Raw genomic sequence first — 25,713 nt, 5'->3', positions numbered from 1 at the left:
TGTGGCATCCAGTATGTTTGAATATTATCACAAGGGGAAGCAGGAAAAGTGCGTTCTCATATACCATATGAATCTATCAATTTCCTCTCTTTTCCTGTTTTCATCTATAAAGGAGAGGGTTGAATTAGATGTTGTCTAATGATGCTTTAGCCTCAGACATCTTTTTCAGAAGTACAGTTCAATAATAAAATAATGTCAACTGACAAGTTAGGCTGTTCTGGAAAAACATTATACATATTAAGAGCTTAATTCTTTAATTCTACCAATCAACAAATGTCCATTTGGAGTAATCTGTTCTTCGTCAGGAAATCAGGGAGATAAGAAGATTCAGTTATCAGTTCTAATTACCTAGGAACTTTTGATATAGTTGTGAAAAGAGAGACTAGATTATAACCTATGGTTTAAAATACTGATAATCAATATACTTAAAAACAACATACTTAAATAAATTGACAAATAATATAAAATGGTTAAATCTTCAGTGCAGAATTCTAAACATTTTGTGAACATACTTGCCCTCAAGGATGTGAAGCTACCCACTCCTAAACTGTGGGGTACACACAATGATTTTCTTCCAAAGAGTACATTGTGACAAGATGGAGGTGGAGCACAGTAACTTTACAGTGAAGAAATTTAACAAAAACATCCTCAGCCAGGTAGTCAAAGTTAACATCCACAGGGAAAATTCATATTGACAGCATGCACCCCTGATATGATGTGATGAACATAGCATTTCATTTCTGTAGTCTTCTTCCTAAAACTCATAATTGTAGTTTAAACATGAGTCAAACAGCAAAGAAACTCAAACTAATGGACATTCTACAAAACACCTCATCAAGCCTCCTCAAAACTTTCAAGGTCATAAAAACAAGGAGAGCCCAAGATACTATCCTTGTCAAGAAGAGTCCAAGAAGATGTAGTTCAATATGGAATCCCAGATGGATTACTGCAGAAAAAAAGGCATTTGACAAAAACAGAACAGATCTCAGCAGAATTCAATTATATAATACATTATCATTAACTAAAGTGACCATGCTATATTTGCGTCTCCAGAATTCATTCATTTTATCAGTTTATAACCTTTGACCAACATTTCCCCTTTAGCAAAGAGAGGGCACTAATGTTCTTAGCACACACACATACATGATAACTAAGGTGATCTAGTACTTTCAGGATAGGAATCATCTTACAACATATACATATGCGGGTAAGTCAAAGAGTTCATGGGAACTGAAATTAAAGATTAGTTAATTTGGGTGCAAAAAAACTTTGAAATCCACACACTGCTTTTTCATAATTTGCATGTTCCATGAAGTTTTAAAATTACCTCTTATATTGAGATATCACATTGAATATCTGAGATGTATGGGATTTTTTTTATTTGTCAATTATACCTCAATAGAGTTGGGAAATTTTTGAAAAAAAATTTGGATAATGTATGGACTTTTACTAATAATTAAAGAATTGACATTGGTTCCTTAATTATGACAGATGGACACTATTGATGTAAGATGTTAATTATAGCAGAAATTGAGTGCTGAGTAAATGACTTTCTATTCTATCTCCTCTTTTTTTTTGTAAATATAAAACCATTCTTTAAAAAGCGCTTATTTGAAAGATAGAAAACACATGCATTCAACATACCTTATTTGAATGGTGTGCATAGAGCATGCTACAGAATTTAAACTGCTGACTGAATACGAGGGTAATTAAGAGGAAGATGAAGTCACTTCTAGTTGAGTAGGGCAGGAGAATATGATAGAGGAAGGAGTTCAAAGTAAGCTACATTTAGTTTACAACATATGGATAAGTTTTATTTATGCCAACATGGCAGGGACATTTCTCTGGGAGCAGAAGAGAAATAAAAATAGAGTAATCAACAGGAACAGAATCTGCATAGATCATGTGAGTGGAATTATAGTATAAAGTATCCGTACAAAAGTACTCAGCTGGGAGATGACTCAGTCAACAATTGATTTAGATCAGTGCTATGGACTGAATGCTTGCATACCCTCAAAATCATGTCTTGAAGTCCTAATCCATGATGATACTTGGATAGCATCATTCAAAGTAATTAGCTTTAAATGTCATCTTGAGGGTAGAACCTCCGCGATGGGATTTGTGTCCTTTTAAAAACAAGAGACCAGATCTCTCTCTTTTTCAACATGTGAGTAACACAGTGTGAAGCAACTATCTACAAGCCAGGATGGGGACCATCATCAAGACCCTGGCCATTATATCACCCTGACTGGGGACTCCTCAGCCTCCAGAGCTTGGAGGGAAAAATGCATTGTTTACACCACTTCATCTGTGGTATTTTGTTCAAGTGGCCTAAGTACACTAAGACAGTCAGCTGCCTATTACAATGACCAGCACAGTCTCTGCATTATGAGTGGTTCTGTTTGTAAGACAGATAGTAAAACCTGACAGACAATGTTCCTTAGGTCCAGTGAAAGCCTTCCAACTCACAATATACCCTCCTTCCTGTGAAGGACTGTCAACTTATAATAAACCCATATGATAGCATTTCCTGAATAGTACCAATGAAAAAAATCATAATGTGTTTCACTTTCTCTAAAGAAAGTGCAACAGTTAGAGAGAAATCATTTTTGCTTCTAATGAGGCTGAAAGTGATAAAGACATCTCTATAAGTGTAAGATTCTGTATTATAAGGTAGAAGATACAGGATGAGAAGCTACTTTTCTTAGCTACATTGTGAAGGTCTTCAGACAAGCATCATTTAATGCATTTCTTTTTTTCCTCATTAACACCAGCCAGTCCATCACTGATCTCATCCTAAATACTGGGGTGAGATCAGAAATATAGACAGAAAAATATTTAAGAATTAGTAATGTTGGGATGATTTAGCATTGAGGCACACTTTGATATTGGACTTTGGGATATGGATGAAAGGCATACCATTTAAGATATGAGATTAGCCTGAAGAGATAAATAACATTATCCATTAGCACAATACAATTATCTAAGTAGTTGAACTTGGGCTTGATAGTTTGTCATTAAAGTCTAAGTAATTCAACCTAATGCACAAGGCTTAAAGGAATAAACATGAGTGCCAAGAAATATTTGAAGGCTACTGGGATAAAAGCACTGTCATTATATGAGAAGTAAAAATAAGACAGAGTATAAACCATTGAGTTCTAAACTGGATGATACTGAGGACAGAGCCCAGACTTCTCAGGGAGATGATCAGTAGAGGCCAGAGAAGACAAATGCTCCATCCAAACTAGAGTTGAATCAGGATTCCAAATCCTGCAGAATAATTGAAATATTGAACAAGAACCCGAGACCAAACCAATAAGACAGAGATTCAACAAAGGCTGAGCCTTTGTGAAGGTTTAGCTGTGAGTTTACATCAATGACAGTGAATCTCAGACTACATAATCCAACTCTAGACCCATTCATAGTTGGCAAAGAAGTTTCCATTTTTTATTTGGCTTGCTCAGCACAGGATTAGATGCTGAGTATGGCCAACCCTTAAGAAAGGGGTTTCCTGTGTCCACATTTGGGCAAGGCAAGAGAGGTCAGGAGTTGGCAAACAGAATGTGTAGCCACACAAAGGAAGGGTGGGTCCCAAGAAGACACAAGGAGCCAGAAGGAAGGGTGGGTCCCAAGAAGACACAATGAGTCAGACTGAGAGTTCTGTGGCCACCTTGCAGCTGTAGCTCTTCCCAAGTGTCACTCATATATAAGAAATCTACATGAAACAAATATATGGCAAGATTCAGGCAAACAAAGATAAAACACAACTTTTCAGATAACAAGTGCCTGGAGTCTCTCTTGCTTGAAAGGATAGTACCGTCTACAAAACATTAAGTCTTAAAAAGAAGGCAAAGAGGAAACTGATTTTGTTCTTCCTATAAAGGAACTATAGAAAATTGGGATAGGATACATAGCTACACTTTAATTTTGGTCCAACAGAACCTTACTGTATAGAACACTTGTTTAAAAAATTGCCCTCAAGATAAAAGAGATTTCCCAACCATATATCTGTATATTCTACCTGTGTTAAAGTATCATATAAAGTCAAACAATCTGAGGGCTCATTGGGTTCTCTTAAAATCAAGTCAGTCAAATACTATTATTTTACAGGTCCCCACGGTGATTTATCCAGAAGGCACATTCTCTTGACTGAAAGTAAAATGTTTATCCCTGTGTCTAATTACTTTTTCTAGGGCACCTGGCAGATAGTGGCAGTAGCCATGCTGCGAAAGTGAAACTAAGAGTCAGATCATTTGCTAGCATGGGAGAAGGATATCTTGGCAATCTGGAAAGTACATTTGTTCCCAACAGTTCTAAAACAATGTTAGCAGTCTCCATTTTGTTCCCCCCCCCCAAAAAAAAAAAATCCCCAACACGTTGGGTTATACAGGACTATATTTGGTAGTGTGAGCCAAGGGATGTGAGGCTGCTTGTAAGTCAACACCTGGGATGGATAAGACATCCTTTTCTGACGAAATGATGAACTGATGAATTGATCCCACTAGTGAGGATTAGCTCATGCCCCTTCATCTGGGACCAAGGAGCGGGGAACAGTCTCCCATCACAGCAGGGTCTGCGTGATAATACACCAGTTATGGATACTGTCCTAAAACACTTTGTATATCAATTCCATCTCTAGGACTTCCTTTTATTTTCAATTATTTTTTAAAATAAAATTTTATTTTGGTTTGGCTCATTTCAAAGGTCAAAGATGTGGGGGTACTGGCAGGGGGAATGGAGACTGGAGGGAAATGCCAAGCTGTTGGTCCCCCCCTTCTTCCTAATGCATGGTGGTCAACAGTGTACAAAGGAGTGCTTCTGGGCAAGGGACCGGAGAAGGATGATTTACTGAGAGTGGGTAAAATGACTCAGGCACATGGGTTTATACCACAACATCTGCTTCACAGACCCTCAGCAGTGGAGATAACAACAGGAAGCCAGACAGCCTTGAAGGTTAGGAAACAAACTCTCAGTTTGATCAACAACGCAATGGCACTAAAGCAACTGCAGGTTGGGTTTAGATTATCTTTTCAAGGGATCCGGAAAGTAAAGTGAAAAGTTCATGTGTCCTTCTACTCAAGAAACCAACTTGCAGTTCCAAACATAGCTGTGCAAGTCTCTGATTACCTGTGAATGCTGTGTATTTGCTTCTCTTCCCTCTGGTCTTTTGGAACAGGAAACTCTTCTGTGAGTGAGATAAAGCCTGTTCTTGATTCTGAGGAAAATGTGCCAGCTCCTCAACCAAGGACCCTGAGGAACACAATAAACATTTGCTCACTTACAGTCCATTGCTCAATATTGCTCAATCCCCCAGACCTAGAACACCTAGATGCACTCATGAGCATGCAAGGCCTTGGATTTTATTTCCATGTACTTGGATTTCTGGATTCAGAAAGGCCTAAAACGTATGTACAAAAGCATGTTTACATCTAAACATTCGTGTGGCATATACAAATATGACTGTACTTTGAAAAGTCATAGGAATGAAAAATGTGGCTGAATAAAATATATAACAGAGTTATGGAAAATATTAATTTTCATAAATTTATATTACAGCATGAATCTTCTTTCTTAAACATATTTATATTCTCATTTCTTCAATAGCTCACTCTACAGAGATCAATTAGCAAATCTCATCTTCTAAAATTAAATTTTAGTTTCCATGTCTTTAAGAGAAGAAGATAGATAATATAGATATTAAATTTCATGTTTATTGAGTTAAGAGTAGAATGAAATGCAGAGAGGATCTGAATTTTTTCACATAGTTGATTTTTACATAACCCATTTCTACAAATAATTCTTTGGGAAAAGATTTGTTAAAATTGTATGGCAATAATACCGACTTAGCATAGAAATGAATATACCATATTTTGAGCACTTAGGGAAGTATTACTCTCTTCAAGACAAAATTTTAAAGCAATAAGTTCACTACACAATTGCAGAGTCAAACAGCTACTCAATTCAATAAACACTGACTCAAAACGCCACACAGCGCTTTAAATGGATCAGGTTGAAGTTCATGGTGCTTCCTCTCAGCCAGACTTTATGTTAAGAAAACAGGATCAGGGCCAGCATTGTGGCATAGTGGGTAAATTGGTGGCCTGTAATGCCAGCATTTTATATGGGCACCGGGTTCAAGTCCTGGCTGTTCCACTTCTTACACTGCTCTCTGCTAATGTACCTAGGAAACCAGCAGAAGATGCCCCTAACTTTTTGGGCCCCTACACCTATGTGCCAGACCTGGAAGAAGCTCTTGGCTTCAATCTGGTCCAGTGCGGCCATTTGGGGAGTGAACCAGCGGATGGAAGACCTCTTTCTCAGTCTCTCCCTCTTTCTCTCTCAAACTCTACCTTTCAAGTAAATAAAAATAAATCCTTTCTAATAAAAATAAATCTTTTGAAAAAAAAAAAAGAAATGATCAGAAGCAGGTGGGTGCAGCTTAAAAAACATGACAGTATCTCTTGAAATATTACATTTATTCTATGACATAGTTTTTGTTGTTAATTATCAACAAGGGAACAGAAAAACACTTTGTACTGAGATTCAGATAAACTTAACAACAAATTAAAGTGAAGATCAAATTGACAGTGCATCTTAGCTTGCCTTTTGTTAAATCTATTATATTTCAAGATACTAAGGAAAATAATGAGTGAATTTTATAATTGTCCCGCAACACATAAAACTATGAAAGACTTATTAACCGATTTTTAAAGGTTGTACATATACTCTTCTAACTGCTGGTGGGGGAAATCTCTATTGGATTATTTGGAGAATGCACTGTCTTCTGAAGCTCACTCACTATGTGAAAAATGCAGAAGGAGGCAGGGACCTGGGGAACAGAGAGGGGTCAGGAGAGGACAGCCTTCCCTGGGTTGCTGTGGGCCAGTCTCCTGGAGTGAACCAACAGAAGAGGAAGACCCTTCTCTCTGTCTCTCTTTCACTGTCTAACTCTGCCTGTCAAAAAAAAAAAAAAAAAAAAAAAAAAAAAAAACTCCATGTTGCTCTCAGATGTATCACACTGGCATTTTTGATATCACTCACATCTAGGTCTACCTTCATCAGTAGCCCTCAAAGTTTAAAATGTGATGATGTTCTTTTTCTGATTCTTCCCTTCCCTTAGGCACAGTTGTGCACTTCCAGTGTAACAGTAAATAATCTGATATACCAACTACTCCATTAAGTGCTATGAATTATTCAGCAGTGGTGATGACCTTTTTATAAAAGAGAGATTAAGAGAGAGAGGAAGGGAGGAAAGATGTAAGAAAGAAGGAGAGAAGGGGGAAGGAAAGAAGAAAGGAATGGAGAGAAGGAGAAAGGGAGAGAGGGAGAGACAAAGTGAATAGAGAAGAGATTTCCCAAATCTAAAAGAACACTAGTAACATTCCAGATACCACTTGGGTGAGATGGATCTGCATAGAGCCATGTGTTGATGGAGATGGGAGTCTGGGGGAAATATTAGGTTCCCTTTTTGATATTTCCTATCTACCCCAATTAAATGGTGGCCTATTTTATTTACACTCAACAACAACACTTACTGTCACCCTGCTGTGTCCATCAAACAAGACTTTTCCCCAATACAATAGGAATCTACTCTTGCCCTCTACTACTTATTTACTTGGGAGACTTCTGAGGGGCACATCCATAGTTGTCTCTTTAAGCAGCTGTGTTATAATCCTGATTTTTCATTACAAAACCTGAATTATCCATTATCAGTTTTAGGACTTTAATGAATCACTGAAATTCTTCTGAATTGCAAATTTCCTCTTCTAGGCAGCAGATGATGGCCCAGTACTTGTGTTACTATCATCCATGTGAAGGATCCTGGTTCTGGCTTCAGCCTGGCCCAGCCCTGGTTGTTGTGGGCATTTGAGGTATGAACCTGTAGACAGGAGACCAATCTCTTGCTCTTTCTCTGTCACTCCGCCTTTCAACTAAATACATATGTTTTAAAAAATTTTTGTCCTGTGAAATTTGTAAAATAATGCCTATCTCACAAGCCTTACGTCTTACAGCAGTTGTAGGTTGAAGATCAGCAGACATAGAGTTTAAAGCGAAGAGGAAAAATCAATGTCAACTCGAGCAAAACATGAAGTTAAATTACAAAGACTATCTGTAAAGCCTCAAAGAAATGTGTGTCATATTATCCAAGCTTAGCAGGAAAGAGTATCTGATTATTGATCTCTATCATGAGAGCCAAGTACAATTGTGGCAACATCAGTTGGATGTAAACACCATTTCTGATATAAGGTGTTATTTAATATTTAACATTCAAGTGCCCATCTCTGGTGTCATGACTGAATCTATCCAGTCTGCTCTCTCAGTGTTATGGATTCATCAGCTCTGTAAGTTATTTAGTCAATGAGCAGTCATTTAAATAAAATATCAGTTAGTAAGTGAAAACACCTCTGTATGTCATCATCTTTCCTTATATTCTAAAGCAGATAATCTCTGGTAAAATCATACCAATAAAAGACATCCAGGAAAATTACTTTTATAAAAAAATTAATACTTTAATCTGGTTTGTTTTAATTATTTATTGGCAGAAGGCAATATTGACACTGTTTTTCTTTTTCACAAGTAATGTGAACTGCTTGATTAAAAAAAGAATTTGAATGCAGTAAAATAAAGATACTAGAGAAGTAAAGAAGGAAGTTTCAAATTAAAGAAAAATGGCATAGAAAAGGAAATGCAGATCAAAGTGATTGGGTTATGAAGAGAAGATGAGACCAAAGAAATGGCAGATAACAGAGGAAAGACCAAAGACATGTTGAAGAGGAGTTAGAAGGGAGGAAGTTGGAAGAAAATACAAGTATGTTTTCATTTATACTACTCCGGAAAGATATTTTAAAGGGATCATGATGTCACTTCTATGTCAGTTTTGCAAATAGATTTCAAAAAACATAGTTGGATTCATTTTTCCATCAGGAACAGATTATTTTTGAGTGTAAATTTGCGTGTACATATACATACATTTATAACTTGAATAGTTATAAGTGTATATAGATATCTACCTATATTTATAGACAGATGGAAATGAATAATCTTCAAAAAGTTCATCAAAATGAATATCATGAAAAACTACACATGTATTTTTGCAATAAAATAAACTTATCTTTTAATTCCATTTTTCCATGAACTTTTTGAAGTACGTGTGTGTGTGTGTGTGTGTGAGAGAGAGAGAGAGAGAATAGATCAAGTTTTACACACATTAAAATTGTTTAACTTTTTAAAAATCACAGCTTACTTAGAGTACCCTTCAGAATATTCCAGAAAACTTAACTAAGGAGAATTAGTAAGATGTTGGTATAGCATCAGGAAGTTCCGATTCATGCAGGGAAAAATAGATAATTAGTTACAGAGGGGATACAAGCTGGTGGCAGAATCACGAGAAGTTCATGCAGAGTGGCCCAAGAGTCCACCAGAGACTGCTCAGGTCCAGACTGGGGGAGCAAAGACGTGGGAGAAGTGGCAAATATGCACCCAGCAAACCAGGTAAGAGGTAGCAAGTCTACAGAGCTGTGAACAGTGGAGGGCAGGGAAACTTGGCAAACTGCACTGCCTTTGAAACTCCAAGCAGGAAAAAGGATAAATTGTAGGGGAAAAGGCTGGGCATGCCACGGTCCTTCTGTGTCTCACCCCCTCCCCACAACCGGACCTACAGCCAGTGGAGAGAAGCCATATTGATTGTTTACATTTTCAAGTGTAAGCAGGGGACAAACACATCTGCCTCCCATGCACACACCCATCAATTGTGGGGGCCACCTCACAACACACCAAACCCAGCAACAAGAATCACAACATTTCACGGTGATTTCCTCCCCACCACAGAAATTGTACAGCCAGGAGCAGTGCTAAACAGTGAAAACCTAAGCTTGTCTCATGCACCAGTGAGAAGCCCACCCAGCCCCCAGTAGGGGGACTTAGTGCACCAAAGCCCTGGTACCTGCCTCCATCATGATCTGGAAGTAAGCAGAGCTCCAGGAGGCAGGGCTGTGTGCTTCCACTTGCAAGACACACTCCCAAAACAGCTCATAGCAAAGGGAAATCAATTTAAAAATAAAATCAACCAGAAATCAACCAGAAATGCCAAAGAACAAAGGAAAAATCCTGAATAAGATTAAGGAAGACTTTATGAATTCATCAGAGGACCGATATAATTCCTCAATATTGGAGACTGAAGAAGGGATAGAGGATATGACAAAAAAGGAATTCAGAAAATTAATAGATTACTTAGAAGCAATCAGAAACAAATCCATGATCTAAATGAAAAGCACCCCCAAGAAACTGAGATTTTAAAGAGAAGCCCATGAAATACTGGAAATGAAGACTGCAATAGACCAAATAAAAAATGCAGTGGAATCTTTTAGCAATACAACAGATGAAACAGAAGAACAAATATAAGAACTAGAAGAGAAAATTTTGGAAATAATACAGTCAGACCAAATACAAGAAGAAATTAGAAAATTTAAAATCACAGTTGGACAGTTACAAGATTCTATCAACTGACCAAACTTATGGATCCTAGGAATTCCAGACATGCAGAAAGAGAGACGGGATTAGAAAGCCTTCTTAATGAAATAATAAAGGAGAATTTCTACAATTTGGAGAAAGAAAGAGACATCCAAATACAAGAGATATATAGAACTCCCAATAGACAGGATCAGAAAAGAACTTCACCATGACACATTGCAGCAAAACTTAGCTCAGTGAAACACAAAGAATAGATCTTAAAATGTGCAGGAGAGAAACGATAAATCACATTCAGGGGAAACCCAATTAACTCACCTCAGACATCACAAACCCTACCAACAAGGAGACAAAGGCAAGACATATTCCAAGGCCAAAGACAAAAAAAAACTGTCAACTCAGAATACTGTACTCTGCAAAACTCTCATTTATGAACGAAGAAGAAATAAGGATCTTCCACAACAACCAGAAATTGAAAGAATCTGCAAACACTAGCCCAGCCTTACATAAGATGCTCAAGGATGTGCTATAAAGAGAAACACAGATACAGGGACATCACTACAATAGAAAATGAATGCAGAAAAGGACCCAGCAAAAGTACAAATGAAATACAAAATACATAAACAAGACTATTTATGGAAGCATGGCAGGGCAAAGAAGGTATTTAACAATAGTCACACTGAATGTAAATGGTCTTAACTCCCCAATTCAAAGACACAGACTGGCTGAATGAATTAAAAAGGAAACCTATCTATTTGCTGCCTAGAAGAAACACACCTTACCAACAAAGATGCATGCAGACTGAAAGTGAATGGATAGAAAAAGATAATCCATGCTAATAGAAACCAAAAAAAGAGCTTGTGCGGCCATCCTAATATCAGACAAAATAGACTTTAACACAAAACCTATTACAAGAGACAAAGAAGGACATTATATAATGATTAAAGAATTAATTCAATAGGAAGATGTGACTATTATAAATGTATATGCACCTATTTATGGGGCACCTGGCTATTTAAAAGAATTGTTAAGAGATTTAAAGGGAGAAATAGACCCAAGACAATAATAATGGGGGACTTCAATGCCCCACTTTCAGCAATGGACAGATCAACCAAACAGAAAATCAACAGGAAAACAACAGAGCTAATTGACACCATAGATCAAACAGGTCTAGCAGATATCTACAAAACCTTCCACCCCATAGAAACCAAAAAAAGAGCTGGTGTGGCCATCTTAATATCAACAAAATAGATTTTAACAAAAAAAAAACTATTAAAAGAGACAAAGAAGGACTCTCTCTCTCTCTCTCTCTCTCTCTCTCTCTCTATATATATATATATATAATGATTAAAGGATCAATTCAATAGGAAGAAGCCGCAGCCATACAGTACACATTTTATTCTCCAGTGCATGGATCTTTCTCTAGGATTGACCATATGGTAGGCCATAAAGTTAGTCTCAGCAAATTCAAAAAAATCGAAATCATACTATGCATCTTCTCAGACCACAGTGAATGAAGCTGGAAATTAACAACTCAAGAATCTTTACATCATATGCAAACACATGTAGAATGAACAACATATTTCTGAATGAGCAATGGGTCATAGAGGAAATCGAAAGAGAAATCAAAAAATTTCTGGAAACAAATGAAGATGGCAATACAACATACCAGAATTTGTGAGATACAACAAAGCAGTGTTAAGAAGAAATTGGTGCCTATATAGCAATTGGTGTCTACATCAAGAAACTAAAAAGGCACAAAATAAAAGAACTATCTATGTACCTCAAGGATCTAGAAAAAACAACAGAAAACCAAACCCAAAATTAGTAGAAGAAAAGAAATAATTAAAATTAGAGAAGAAAATAACAAAATTGAAACCAAAAATACAATACAAACGATCAGGAAAATGAAGAGCTGGTTTTTTGAAAAAATAATCAAAATGTACACACCATTGGCCCAACTAACTGAAAAAAGGATAGAGAAGACCTAAATGAATAAAATTAGGGATGAAAAAGGAAATATACAACAGATACCACAGAAATAAAAAGAATCATCAAGAATTACTACAAAGAGCTGTATGCAAACTGGGAAACCTAGAAGAAATGGATATATCCCTGGACACATACAACCTAATTAAATTGAGCCATGAAGACACAAAAACCTAAGCAGACCCATAACCAACAGAGAAATTGAATCAGTAATAAAGACACTTCCAACAAAGAAAAGCCCAGAACTGGATGGCTTCACTGCTGAATTCTAACAGACATTTAAAGAACTAACTCCAATTCTTCTCAAATTATTCAAAACAATTTCAAGAGAGGGAATGCTCCCAAATTCCTTCTATGAAGCCAGGATTACCTTAATCCCTAAACCTGAAAAAGATGCAACAGAGAAAAAAAACTACAGAACAATTTCCATGATGAACATAGATGTAAAAATTCTCAAAAAAATTCTGGTCCATTGAATCCAACAACACATCAAAAAAAAATAATAATTCACCAGGACCAAGTGGGATTTATCCCTGATATGCATGAATGGTTCAATATTCAGAAATCCATCAACGTGATACATTGCATTAAAAATGAAGAACAAAAGCCATATGATTATCTCAATAGACAAAGAAAAAGTATTTGATAAAATTCAACACTCTTTCATGATGAAAACTCTAAGAAAATTGGGTATAGAAGAAACATTCCTCAACACAATCAAGGCAATTTTTGACAAACCCATGGCCAGCATCCTATTGAGTGGGGAAAAGTTGGAAGGATTTCCACTGAGATTCAGAACTAGACAAGGATACCCTCTGTCACCACTGCTATTCAATATAGTCCTGGAAATTTTAGCCAGAGTCATTAGGTAAGAAATAGGAATCAAAGGGATACAAATTGGGAAGGAGGAAGTCAAACTATCCCTATTGGCAGGTGACGTGATTCTTTATTTAGGGGATCCAAAGAACTCTACTAAGAGACTATTGGAACTCATAGAAGAGTTTGGTAAAGCAGCAAGATGTAAAGTCAATATGCAAAAATCAACAGCCTTTGTATACATAGACAATGCCACAGTTGAGAAAGAACTAAGATCAATCTCTTTCACAATAACTACAAAAAAAAATCCAATACCTTGGAATAAATTTAACCAAGGATATCAAAGATCTCTATGATGAGAATTACAAAACATTAAAGAAACAAATAGAAGAAGACACAAAAAATAGAAAAATATTCCATGTGCATGGACTGGAAGAATCAATATCATCAAAATATCCATTCTTCCAAAAGTAATTTATAGATTCAATGTGATACCAATCAAAATACCAAATACATTCTTCTCAGATCTAGAAAAAATGATGCTGAAATTTATATGGAGGCACAGGAGACCTCAAATAGCTAAAGCAATATTCTACAACAAAAACAAAGCCAGAGGCATCACAATACCAGATTTGAAGACATACTACAATGCAGTTATAATCAAAACAATTTTGTACCAGTAAAAAAGCAGATGGATAGACCAATGGAACAAAATAGAAACACCAGAAATCAATCCAAACATCTACACCCAAGTTATATTTGACAAAGGAGCTAAAAGGAATCCGTGGAGCAAGAATAGTCTCTTCTACAAATGGTGCTGGGAAAACTGGATTTCCCTTACACAAAATCCACTCAACATGGACTAAAGATCTAAATCTACAACCTGACACAATCAAATTAATTGAGAATGTTGGGGAAACCCTGCAAGACACTGGCATAGGAAAAGAATTCCTAGAAAAGACCACAGAGCAATCAAGGCTAAAATTAACAAATGGGATTACTTCAAATTGAGAAGCTTCTGTATGGTAAAAGAAACAGTCTGGGAAGTGAAGAGACAATGGACAGAATGGGAGAAATTATTTGCAAAATGTGCAACTGACAAAGGATTAATAACCAGAATCTACAAAGAGATTAAAAATTTCCACAACGAAACAAAAAAAAAGAAAAACAATTAAGAGATGGGCAAAGGACTTAAACATTTTTCAAAAGAGAAAATCCAAATGTCCAATGGGCACATGAAAAAATGTTCAGGATTACTAGCTGTCAGGAAAATGCAAATCAAAACTACAATGAGGTTTCGTATCACTCTAGAGAATGGCTCTCATACAGAAATCAACAAAAAATGCTGAAGAGGATGTGGGAAAAAGGGACACTAATTCACTGTTGGTGGGAATGTAAACTAGTTAAGCCATTATGGAAGGCAGTTTGGAGATACCTCAAAAATCTGAATATAGACTTACCACATGACCCAGCTATCCCACCCCTGGGAATTTACCCAAGGGAAATGAAATCAGCAAACAAAAGAGATATCTGCACCTCCATGTTTACTGCAGATCAATTCACAATAGCTAAGACATGGAATCAACCTAAATGCCCATCAACTGAAGACTGGATAAAGAAAGTATGGGATATGTACTCTATATAATATTATACAGCAGTAAAAAAAATTGAAATCCAGTCATTTGCAACAAAATGGGGAATGTGGAAAACTTAATAATTAGTGAAATAAGCCAGTTTCAATGGGACAAATACTGTATGTTCGCCCTGACCTGTGAGAATTAATAGAGCACCTAAAATGAAAGCTGTAGAAGTGAAATTGAAACTTTGAGAAACAATGACTTGAACAGCCCTTGTCTTGACTGTCATGGAGCAGTTTTTTATGTTTATTTTTATTTATTTATTTATTTTTTCTTTTCTCTTCTTCATACTACAGGTTGAACTCCTAACAATGTTTTAATCATATGCATATAAAGTCAATTGAAAATAGATCTCAGGAAAAATAAGAGGGGGGATAAGAGAGGGAGGAGGAAGTTTCTAACTGTAAAGATATAAAATGACATCTTAATTGTGAAAGTGATCATATTAAGTGTTAAAGTGAACATATAGATTGGATTAAGTGTTAAAGAGTCCATATAAATAGCATCAAGTGCCTGTTAATAACAATATAAAGAATTAAAAAGGAGGGAATGTCCAACATGGGGAGCAGTCCACAGAGCAGACTCATTTAATGACAACTGCTTTAAGTAACACTCTGACCTCAGAATCAGCCCCTAAAGCATTTGGAATGGCTGTAAAGCCCATGAGAGAAATTCAGGCATGGAAAATCAAGACACTGCAGTAAAAATATCCTACATCAAGGATCTCTTTGAGAGAGACCCCAGTGGAAAGAAGGGGTCATCAAAGAAGGATGTACTTTTCTCCAAAGGGAGGAAAGAACTTCCACTTTGATTATGGCCTTGTCTAAATACTGACAAAATTTGTGATCACAAAGGCTCCATATCCTTGGCAGCTCATGGCAAGAGCCTCAGGTTATCACTTAGGTCATAAATAAGAGTATTAATTGTTAAATTAACAGCAGAAGTCACTGTGTACTTACTTCCATATAGGACCTCTGTCCTTAATCGGTTGTACTATTAGAATTAACTGCAAAACTTCTTCTCAAACAGTACTTTCTACATTGTGTGAGCATGTATGTGTGCAAACTGTTGAAATCTTTATTTAGTATAGAGTTGGTCTTCTGTATATAAAGTTAATTAAAAGGGAATCTTAAAGAAGAATGGGATGGGAGAGGGAAAAATGAGGTGGGATGGGAGTGGGGGAGGGATGGTGGATGTGGGGGAGGGAACCACTATATTCCTAAAGTTGTACCTATGAAAATTGTATTAAATAAAAGCTTTTTAAAAATTAATATTCCAAAGGTAAACTAATCTAATATTATTTTCACAACCTGTACATGAAGCTGTTTAATTCCAAATGGAAATTTAGTTTCTGAAGTATATGAATCATGTAAAGGAGAATCAATGCCAAAATCTGATCTCACACTTTTAAGGATCATAAATCTTTACTTATTCTATGAACACCAAGCAATGATGACATCTCTGACATGGGTTATATCTCTTTAAATATTGCTTTACTTCACAAGTTTGCAAATCTGAACATAATACTTGTGGATCTTATCAAGATGCAAAACAAATTTCATGTTACATTTATTTTTCTTTCCGTTTTACAATTGTAGTAAATTGGAATTTTGGAATTTGCTCGAACTACAAAACTTTGCCTAGAAAAGTACAGATAATATGTTTCCTTTGCACCAAAGTATAGGTCTATCATACACTCTATGGGATTGCATCTCCCAAATGAAATTTTATATAGAAAGGCTTTCTAGGTTTGGAGTGTAGGCTGATATAGGCACACAACTGGGCCCGTGTATATGATCCTCTCACTCCTTGGCCTGCCTCCCAGAATGTGATCCAGTACAAAGCATAGTTTCTTAGAATGTTTCACAGTCAGCTCAGGCCTCAACTAATAAAAGGTCTTGCTGAGTTGGTTTATTTCCCAGAAGGGAATCTGACATCACACATGATATGAGTTATGTAACAGATCTATAAGATTTATATAAATATATGAGCTAATGATATAAAGTGATTATTCACTGCAGGTCAACAGCTAAGCAAACCAATCTGCATCCATTAACTGGAATATTATGCAGCCATTACTGACTATATCAAAAGTGTTTTAGAAGATACAAGATAATTGAAAAAAAGGCTTCAAAATTACAAATACACCATAATTAAATGTTCAGTGGGAAAAATAAGATGAATATGTATAAAAGACTAAAACCAAATTTACCATAGCTGTGACTAGCTAGCTGGTTTATACCAATTTTCCCTCTATTTTTGTACTTATTTTTAACATTTGCTTTGATGAGGATATGCTACTTTGAAAATTAGTACACCTCATTTTAAATTAACAAAAAACAGGTTTTGTTTTAGTTTTTTCTCCTAAACCCATTTCTTACTTTTCCTTGCAAATAGGAGAGAACCAAGGCAGAACACAGCAGGAGTTTAAAAAAAAAAAAAAGGAAGATTTGAGTAAAGAACCTGGGATGGGATATGGAAGCTCCCTAACTAGGTAAGAAATAAAGTAGGCAAAGCTACAGGTTTATTGTTGTAGGTCAAAGTCACAAACTGGGATTAGCCCACCTAGCAATAGACAGATGAACAGAAAAACAACTGCAAGGCAAGGAAAGCAAAAAAGCATCTCATGAGACATCTCCTAGGTAATGGAATCTCAAATGAGCCCTGATTCTCTGTAGAAAAGCAAACACATACTAAGACTCCTGGCCTATGGGAGAATGAACACTACCTCCTGCCCTCACCTCCTCAAGTACACACAGCTATCTGCAGGACCTTGGTTACAGATGTATGATGGGATCAAAGTCATGGTACAGCCACACACAAATTTCATCCTTCATTTTGACACAGAGCAGGAAGCCCCAAATCAGCCTGTCTGTCCATTCAATTCAACTTAGATACTAGGTGAGCTTCCAGGTCAAAGCAGTAGAAGGAGAAGAAAGAGCAGTTTAACCTAGGTAACCAATTACAGAGTGTTGCTCCCCCATTCGCGGAGGAACAACACTGGACCCTGCACTGTTCTTTTTGCCCGGCTCTTCCCGGGTTTGCTGCCATTCCCTCACTCGTGGAGGAACGAGGCCGTCCTGGGTTAGCTGCTGGTCCTTCCCAGGTTTGCTGCCGCCCCCACCCCCCCACCCCTGCCTCCGAGGAGGGGCGGCGCCCCTGCCGTTTCCCCGCTTCCGCGGAGGAGTGGCACACCGCCAGCCGGCTCTCTCAGGGGCTGCTCAGATGTTCCCCAAATGTTCCCCGTGCATGTTGTCTCTCTCCTCCTTTATAGTCCTCTTCCACCAATCCCAACTCTGCTGCCCACACGCCGAGCACGCTGCTCTCCTCCAATCAGGAGCAGGATCAGCTCCTGCAGCTTATCAAATTGGCAAGGCAGCTGTGTAGAAGTTGTTTGCTGTCGCTCAGAGCCATATTGTGGGAGATCAGATGCATAGAATTAGTCCTAGTTCCAGTAATTTAGTCTAGTCTCAGTTGCTCCCCACAACAGAGCACAATTATGTTGTAATTTAAGGAGCTCAATTGTTGTTTTAAAGCATCTGGGTGTGAAGAAAAGAAGAAAATAATTAAAATATAGCGAGTGGTTTATTGATACAAAATGTTAACATGTCCTATTAAGCTCATTCCATCATTTACTCATTCAATGTAAATTCCTCCAGGATATAGCACCATCTCTTGCACTGGATATGCAACAATGGAAAAAAAAAAAGATGTTCTCACACTACAATGGTTTATAATATTGATTAGGAAATAAAAACAAATAAACTATGTAACTAGCTAGTAATCAGGTCAATAGAGTGTGAAGACAAAAATGTAAAATAGGATAATATGTCCAGGAAGTCTACTTCACACAGTCAGGGAAGGACTCTGAAGAAGGGACATCTGACCTGTAGCATAATGATACTGGGACCACACAGACCTGAAGATGGGAGGTGGTATTTTTATAGGACAATTTTACCTAAATCCTTGACTCACAAAACACAAGAACTTCAGTGAAAGAAGATAAACTAGAGGGTAAGGGAACGGTGGGAATTTCTATTGAAAAAATAAAGGCATTTGGCTGTCCCATCTTAGCTCTGGGAGAATGCGAGAGAAAAAGTTTACCTAAGAATTTATATTTATAAGCCTGAACTCATGTGAGTTATTGCCATAATTCATAACTCAATATGAGTTATTTTCATAACTTATAATGGGGATGGAGAGTAGGATGAGAAAAATGAAAATCCTCTTTGGAGAAAAGCACATTAAAACTATCACTCAAAAAAAATTCCACAAACAATATTCCATAAGATACGTGTCCAGGAAACAAGCCAGATGCAGAGCAGAAACAAACCTAGAAATACTGCAAATATTAGAATAATGAAACATATATCCTAAAATAATTGTTTAGTATGATAATAGAAATCAAAGCATCTGTCTAAAGAATAACAAAAAGATATGACTATGAAAATAGTGAGATATATTTGGCCAAGAATTAAGTAGAGCTTACAGAAAAAATGATTTATATGAAATTAGAAACTCAACAGAAGTATTAAACAGCAGATTTGATACAGTTAGAGAAACACATGTAAAAGTACTTTGCTGGACTAAATAAAAAGCACTTGAAAGTTAGTGGTTGGTAAACTGATGAATATAAGGCTGGTGACACTGGATTACTTCCAAAAGAATGTTAGAGAAGGACTATCCCTAGTGATGAGCATATTGACTATCTACTCAGCTCAAAAATTCTCCCTGTGGTCTCCTTGCACTCACAGAAGAGTATGGGCTCCAAGCAAGAAGGCACCAGTGTGACTTATTCACCAGTGGATCTCCAGTATTTGAAATACTTCCTGGTAAGTGTGCAAATAATTGTTAACTGAATGAATGAACACATTCATGAATGAATAATGGTATATTTAATAATAGCTGGTAGAAGTCTTACATGCTGTTTAGAAATTTCCTAACTCTGGAACTATACATCTCTAAAATATCTGAAGGGAAAAAATTAAAAATTAAGTCCATTAAAATACATTTTTATACCCAATGCAAATTGTGAAATGTTGACATGTGAAGAGCTATTTGAGTTCCTATAATCATTCAACAGTTGACAGTGGTTCACTCTCCTCATGCTGTTAGGTTTTGTGCTGACAAAACCTAAGCAATATTCCTCCCTCCACAGTTTCTTCCATCCACCAAACTCCCTGCATGTTTTGAGATACCGAATTTAAAACTCAAATATCACTGAATGTGCTCTGGTGCAGGCAGCATTCATAATTTCAAATTTTAATCAATTCTGGATTAGCCAAAGCTTATCATTAACACAGAACATCAGTTGATGATACAGCAGAAGAAAAATAAGTAAATAGCATTCACTGTTCAATCTCTTTCAGTACTACATTGCACATTATGTACTTACCCTGCTCTGTTCACAGTAAATGTTTTCTGGTGCTCAGACAGATTTGATTCCGTCAGTACAAAATCAACTGAAAACTGCAGCCATTTCATCTACAGAAAATCTACAGAGTCACAGATACGATGGCATCCCACAAAGGATCAACTTCATACTGGGAATTTCACCTACAAGGCTCGTGCATATTATAAAAGAGGGCAGCATGGCACCTCTACACATATATCTCAGTGGAGTCTCCATGCTCCTGTTTTTAAGTGGAGTTATTTCTGTTATCAAGAGTGCAATGGATATTCTAAAATGGATGGAACCTATGAAAAACAGGATGATGACCAGGCTTTGCCAATCAGCTATAATCTTTAAACCCTGGACACTTAACTGAACCAAAAAATCCATAGTGATAACCAGAAGACATATATGAATGACAGGCTTGTTACTAAATTACTAAACTTTTAGTATCCCTCTTTTTATCTTCAACTATAAAAGTCTGTGCAACAAACTTTACACAGCACTCTTTTCTATGGTTACAAGCGAAGCACTGTATGCTTCCTGCATAGAATATTTTGGAGGAAAGAATAGGCATTCTAAAATCTGAGCAATACTGCTTCAAAGACCTCTGAGACTGAACTTAATGTCTGCAGAACATTTACTATATTCTAATTCCTCATTCATCTACAGTTCTGTTGTCTCATAGAGTTTGAAACTTGATTGCAAGTGAAGTTTCAGTCCATTTATATTTGACTCAAAGACATTTTTAATAATGACTACAGTTGCAAATTCTGTGTAGGCAAGTACTAAAGAGTACCAGCATGTGGATCTTCAGCAACAGATATTAGAAAATGCCTACAGGCACAGGGGTGAAATAAACCCTCTTGAAAGAGACAGATAAGTGTCATGGGACAATCTTTCAATCAACTCCTCAGAGTTAGATAATGAACCATATAAGAAAGCTAGTTTGCAAGTACAAGTTCCAAGCATCATTCACAGCTGTATGACAGGAATTTCCATCATGTGTTAAAAGAATGTGTCATCTGAAATACTGACTTTATAACTGCATGCAAAGGAACAAGTATACATTAGAGGAAAGTTGACCAGAAACATAAATATATGCCATATTTGTGATTGCATTTATGCTGGTACTATAGAAACCTCTTCTAAGACTTGATTTGAAAGATTTGAAAATTCCTTTGATGCCATAGATATAGGTGTTGTTAATAGAAGAAAAGGTTTATTACTAAACCTTACTGTGTCTAGAATTATGCTGGAAAGAACACAAATATGTATGAGATGCATGAAGATGTATTAAGAGAACACTCAAGTGCAAAGCTGAATATCAAGCATGACAAATGTTTGTTCGCAAGTTTGCTAGAAAATAAATTAATATAGACAGAGGAGAACATGCCTAGATTGTACAACATGGCACAGATGCACAAAAAATTTCTATAAATACATTTAACTAAAGAATTATTTCCATCCCTGACACCTCTTCAAACAGTGTGATGTGTTCCACTGAAACTGATTCTGTGTTTAAAATTCCTTAAACCTATGTCAGAAGCCTGGAGGTTGGCACTGGGAAGATTCATTTTCTTAAGATGAATAGAGCAAATAAAGAGGGTAGAACAGGGCACATGGCCTGGGATTGGCAGCATGTCACTAAAGAAGTTCTGTCAGTCAGCTATGTATTTGATACATTCTAGATAAGTGAAACCTTTAGGTATTTAGAAACTTTTAAGGCAAAAAAAAATCCATTTTATAGTCTGATTTTGTTTTTATTTCCCCACCATTCAGCCATTTGGAGATGCATAACCCTGGAGCTAAATTAAAGCTTTAGATTACATTTCTAAAAACCACAGACAAAGGATTTGACTTGTGATTATTTTTTCTCCACATTAAAAAATTTTATGTAGGATTTAAGCTCATAAAAATAAGCAACTTTACACTTTATATATCCTTCACCTGTAAAGAGAGAAAAATAACTATTTTAGCATCATCTACAGCTTTCCATGCTTCAAACAGCACCTAAGGTAACTTCATGAACCAGAAAAGGCTTTATTAAAGGGATATAATTCCATTTTGGCATCTAGTCAGCCAGGAAAGCAGTTTCATTTTAATCCAAAATATGCCAGATGGCATATGCATGGCATGTTTAAAACACTCAGAACTCCATTCTCCTGCAAGCCCTTTGGTCACATGATCATGCAATCTCCACATGGTACTTTACAAGCAACCAAAGCCTAAGTTAGGAAATGCTTTTCTTAGTGTTATTTCATTTTTGCTTACTTTGGCAAGGAAGTGGTATAGCTGTGGAACTGTTGAGAATCCTGCTGATAATTGAGCTATCAATTGGTGCTGATGTCAGAAATATGGCCCAAGCACAGCTTCTAAAGAACTCAAATCTGCTATTAAAAAAAAAAAAACCCTATGTCAGCTAATGCAAGTAGAATGGGCTGGGAAATATATATTGGATTACTTTAAGGTGGACAACAAAGTCTTTGGATCATTAAATTGAACCACACAGGATTCAAGTGCATGGAAAATTCTTTTCATATTAATAATTTATTAAAAGGAGTAATATATTTGAACACAACATCCTTAAAGGGAAAAATGTAATAAAATAATTATAAAATTTCTGGAAGTAAGAAAAATTCACATCATGTGAGAGGCATGCATGAGTGTACTTCAAAAATTTCATGGACAAATGGAATCAAAAGACAAGGTTTTTTTTGGTGGAAAACTGATTTGAAACCATTCATAGTTACTTTTTCATTTTAAATATTGATTTATTTTCACTTTAATTGAAAGGCAGAGGAAAGGCAAGAGCGAGAGCGAACAAGAAAGAGACAGAGAGACAGATAGGATACCTATCTTCCATATACTCACTCACTCACCAAATGCTCGCAACAGCCAGGGCTGGGTCAAGCTGAAGCCAGAGCCAGAAGCCAGAAACCCAATCTATGTCTCCCACGTAGATGGCAAGAACCCAAGCATATGAGTGAGCCTTTATCTGCTATCTCCCAGAATGCACATCAACAAAAAACCAGATTAGAAGCAGATCTGGGATTCAAACCATGGGATACAGTCACCCCACGCAGCCTCTGTAACCACTGAGCCAAACACTCACGCCCATAATTTTTCCATAATAGAATGTTTTCCAAGAACTCTTTGAAGACCACTTGTATGCCTAGACTTCAAACGTTTTTGTACCAATGTGAACCTTTCTTTTAACTCTGTTTTCCTTCAACATTTTGAAGTTCCTGTGATTGAATGTGAGATAGTCTCTCACATACCCTCAATCAAAGTGAACAAATATTGACCACATGCTACCTTCCTAGCATTGTTCAAGGTGAGACAAGAAATATATGCCTTCAATATGTTTATAATCTTGGATTCAGAAAACAAGATCTAAATACATAAAACAAGGCTAAAATGGAACAATATATTGTGAAAATAATTATGGGTAATCTTAGCAGTTCGACCACCAATAATGGGCTATCAATCCCCATGAGGGTTTGAGGTAAGCCTTGCCTTTCTGGCTGCTGGCCCCCACTTACCAGTCTATGGAATGGGCTTAGAGAGGTGCTAGCCTTTGTCCTTGGATCAGAGATTACCACATTTTTAGCTGAATTTTGAGCCTACTTCTATCTATATCTGTGTCCAATAGGCCTACACTCTACCAACTGACTAATAACTCAAGTGTTAGTTGTACCTTCCCTGTTGCATTCTTTATAGAGGAATACAAGTTCAAACTGTCATTAGTTATTTCTATACTCGTGAAAATAGAATTCTGATCCTTCCCTCTGAATACGAAGTAAGGGAGCCTGTAAGGGCATCTGGAGCTTGAAACAGTTGGGGGGGGGGGGGAAGAAGCATCCACAGGAAGGAGGAGATGAAAATATGGAGGGTGGGATGGCTGAAAATCAACTTCATGGGCACAGTTGCAAAAGTCAGGCCCTCTACTCTGTCCCAACAGCTAACCGAGAATCTACAGAGCAACTGCCTATGAAGAAATATCTTAGGCCCAGAACCACCTAGCTATAAAGGACATTAGAGATCATCTGAGCCATTCAGTTTTGCAAAGCTGGAAGTTAATTTTCTCACAGACATGAGCTTGATTCCCGGGTGTTCTTCTAATATCACAGGAAATGTCTCAGATCTGACCTGTGCTGAAAATTGTAGGTGATGCTGAAGGAAGAAAGCAGGTGAACATAATAGGATGAGTTCCTATTTATTTTCTTATTCTAAATCCCCCAATTAGTAGGCGTGCTGTGTTACTTAACTTCCTAACTTGATATATGTGAACATTTATCTCCTAAACTAACCTGTAATATTTCAACAGTGCCATGATGATAGAAAGGCAAGAGAGAGCTCTCACATAGTCCTGAAAGTGAACATCTCCTTATATTTTGCATCCTTACTGTTTTCCTCATTTGAGATCAAGTCCTGCAATTCAACAAATCTAATAGTTTTCACTTTGGTCTCAGATTTCTTTTCAATATACGTTAAGACAGATTTCTGAGGAGTCTGCTATTCAGATAATTCGGCAAAATGCAAACATGGATAAAATGAATTTCTAAGTTAATTCATCAGTGTTTCCTACATACTGAAAATGTTAGCAAAAAAAGCGATAGAGTGCCTACGAGTGAGAACTATGAAAAAAAGTATAGTTAACTTTAATGTGTTAAAATACTGTAAATGTAAAGTAACCACATCTCTAACAGACTTATTTTCAGATGCTTCCAATTTCCAATGCCTTGCCTATGGGTTTTAAATTTAATTTGAAATACAATTTGTCAGCTATATTATAGAAGTAAAAATTACCTTAAAATGGGAGAGATTACTCAGTGCTGTTGCCACATGAAAAATGAAAACAATAAATAAATGACTGAACTGGCAGAAACCAGAAGGACACATCTTATGCATTTTGCTAGAACAATCATTTGCTGGAACATGTAGCTTTTTTTCAAGATGGACAAAGAGTAAAGCCAATTGTTTGCCTGCACCAGAAAAGACCCAAATCAGTTAGAATGTGAGGTGAGTGCCACAGAGGAAGAGCATCTGAATTCAGTGAGGGACCAGTGCTAGGACATAAGGACACTGAGCCTAGGCCCAGCAGCACTGAAAGCAGCTGACATCCCAGCCCCAGGGTCAGGGGAATTCCCTGTTGCAGGAGAATGAGTGAGAAGCAGAGCTCATCTGCAAAAACACCTTCCACAGGCAACCCTTCCTAGACAGGAACCCAGTCACCACGGACCAGCAGCTCAGTACAAAAAGCTCTCCTCTCAACCCTCAGAGCAGGGAATGCAGAGTGTCGTACCATCTTGAGAAATGAGCCACCATTGGGAGGGAGAAGCCCTTGTATTTTCCTTTCCAAGGAACTCCATAGACATTCCTTAATTCTAGCAAGGCAGACCGAGCCCC

The 25,713-nt window shown here is 36.9% G+C and overlaps 1 long non-coding RNA gene across 7 annotated transcripts in view; it reads right to left on the bottom strand.

Moving 5' to 3' along the window:
• The window catches only part of LOC103347702 (uncharacterized), a 465,331-nt gene that overhangs the window by 210,295 nt on the left and 229,323 nt on the right, over positions 1-25,713 (bottom strand). For 5 of the 7 annotated variants that reach the window (XR_016230488.1, XR_016230487.1, XR_016230482.1 and 2 more), the window contains 2 exons: positions 5,128-5,250; positions 250-946 (listed from right to left, as the gene is read on the bottom strand). This is a non-coding gene — a long non-coding RNA (uncharacterized LOC103347702). Of the gene's footprint in view, positions 1-249; positions 947-5,127; positions 5,251-25,713 lie in introns of those variants that run through there. The other 2 variants (XR_016230483.1, XR_016230485.1) reach the window with 1 other exon arrangement.

This window comes from Oryctolagus cuniculus, chromosome 2 (assembly GCF_051225735.1).
Source record: "Oryctolagus cuniculus isolate XC-2025 breed Fujian yellow rabbit chromosome 2, ASM5122573v1, whole genome shotgun sequence".
NCBI lineage: Eukaryota > Metazoa > Chordata > Mammalia > Lagomorpha > Leporidae > Oryctolagus > Oryctolagus cuniculus.
This window is presented reverse-complemented; position numbering and strand designations above follow the sequence as displayed.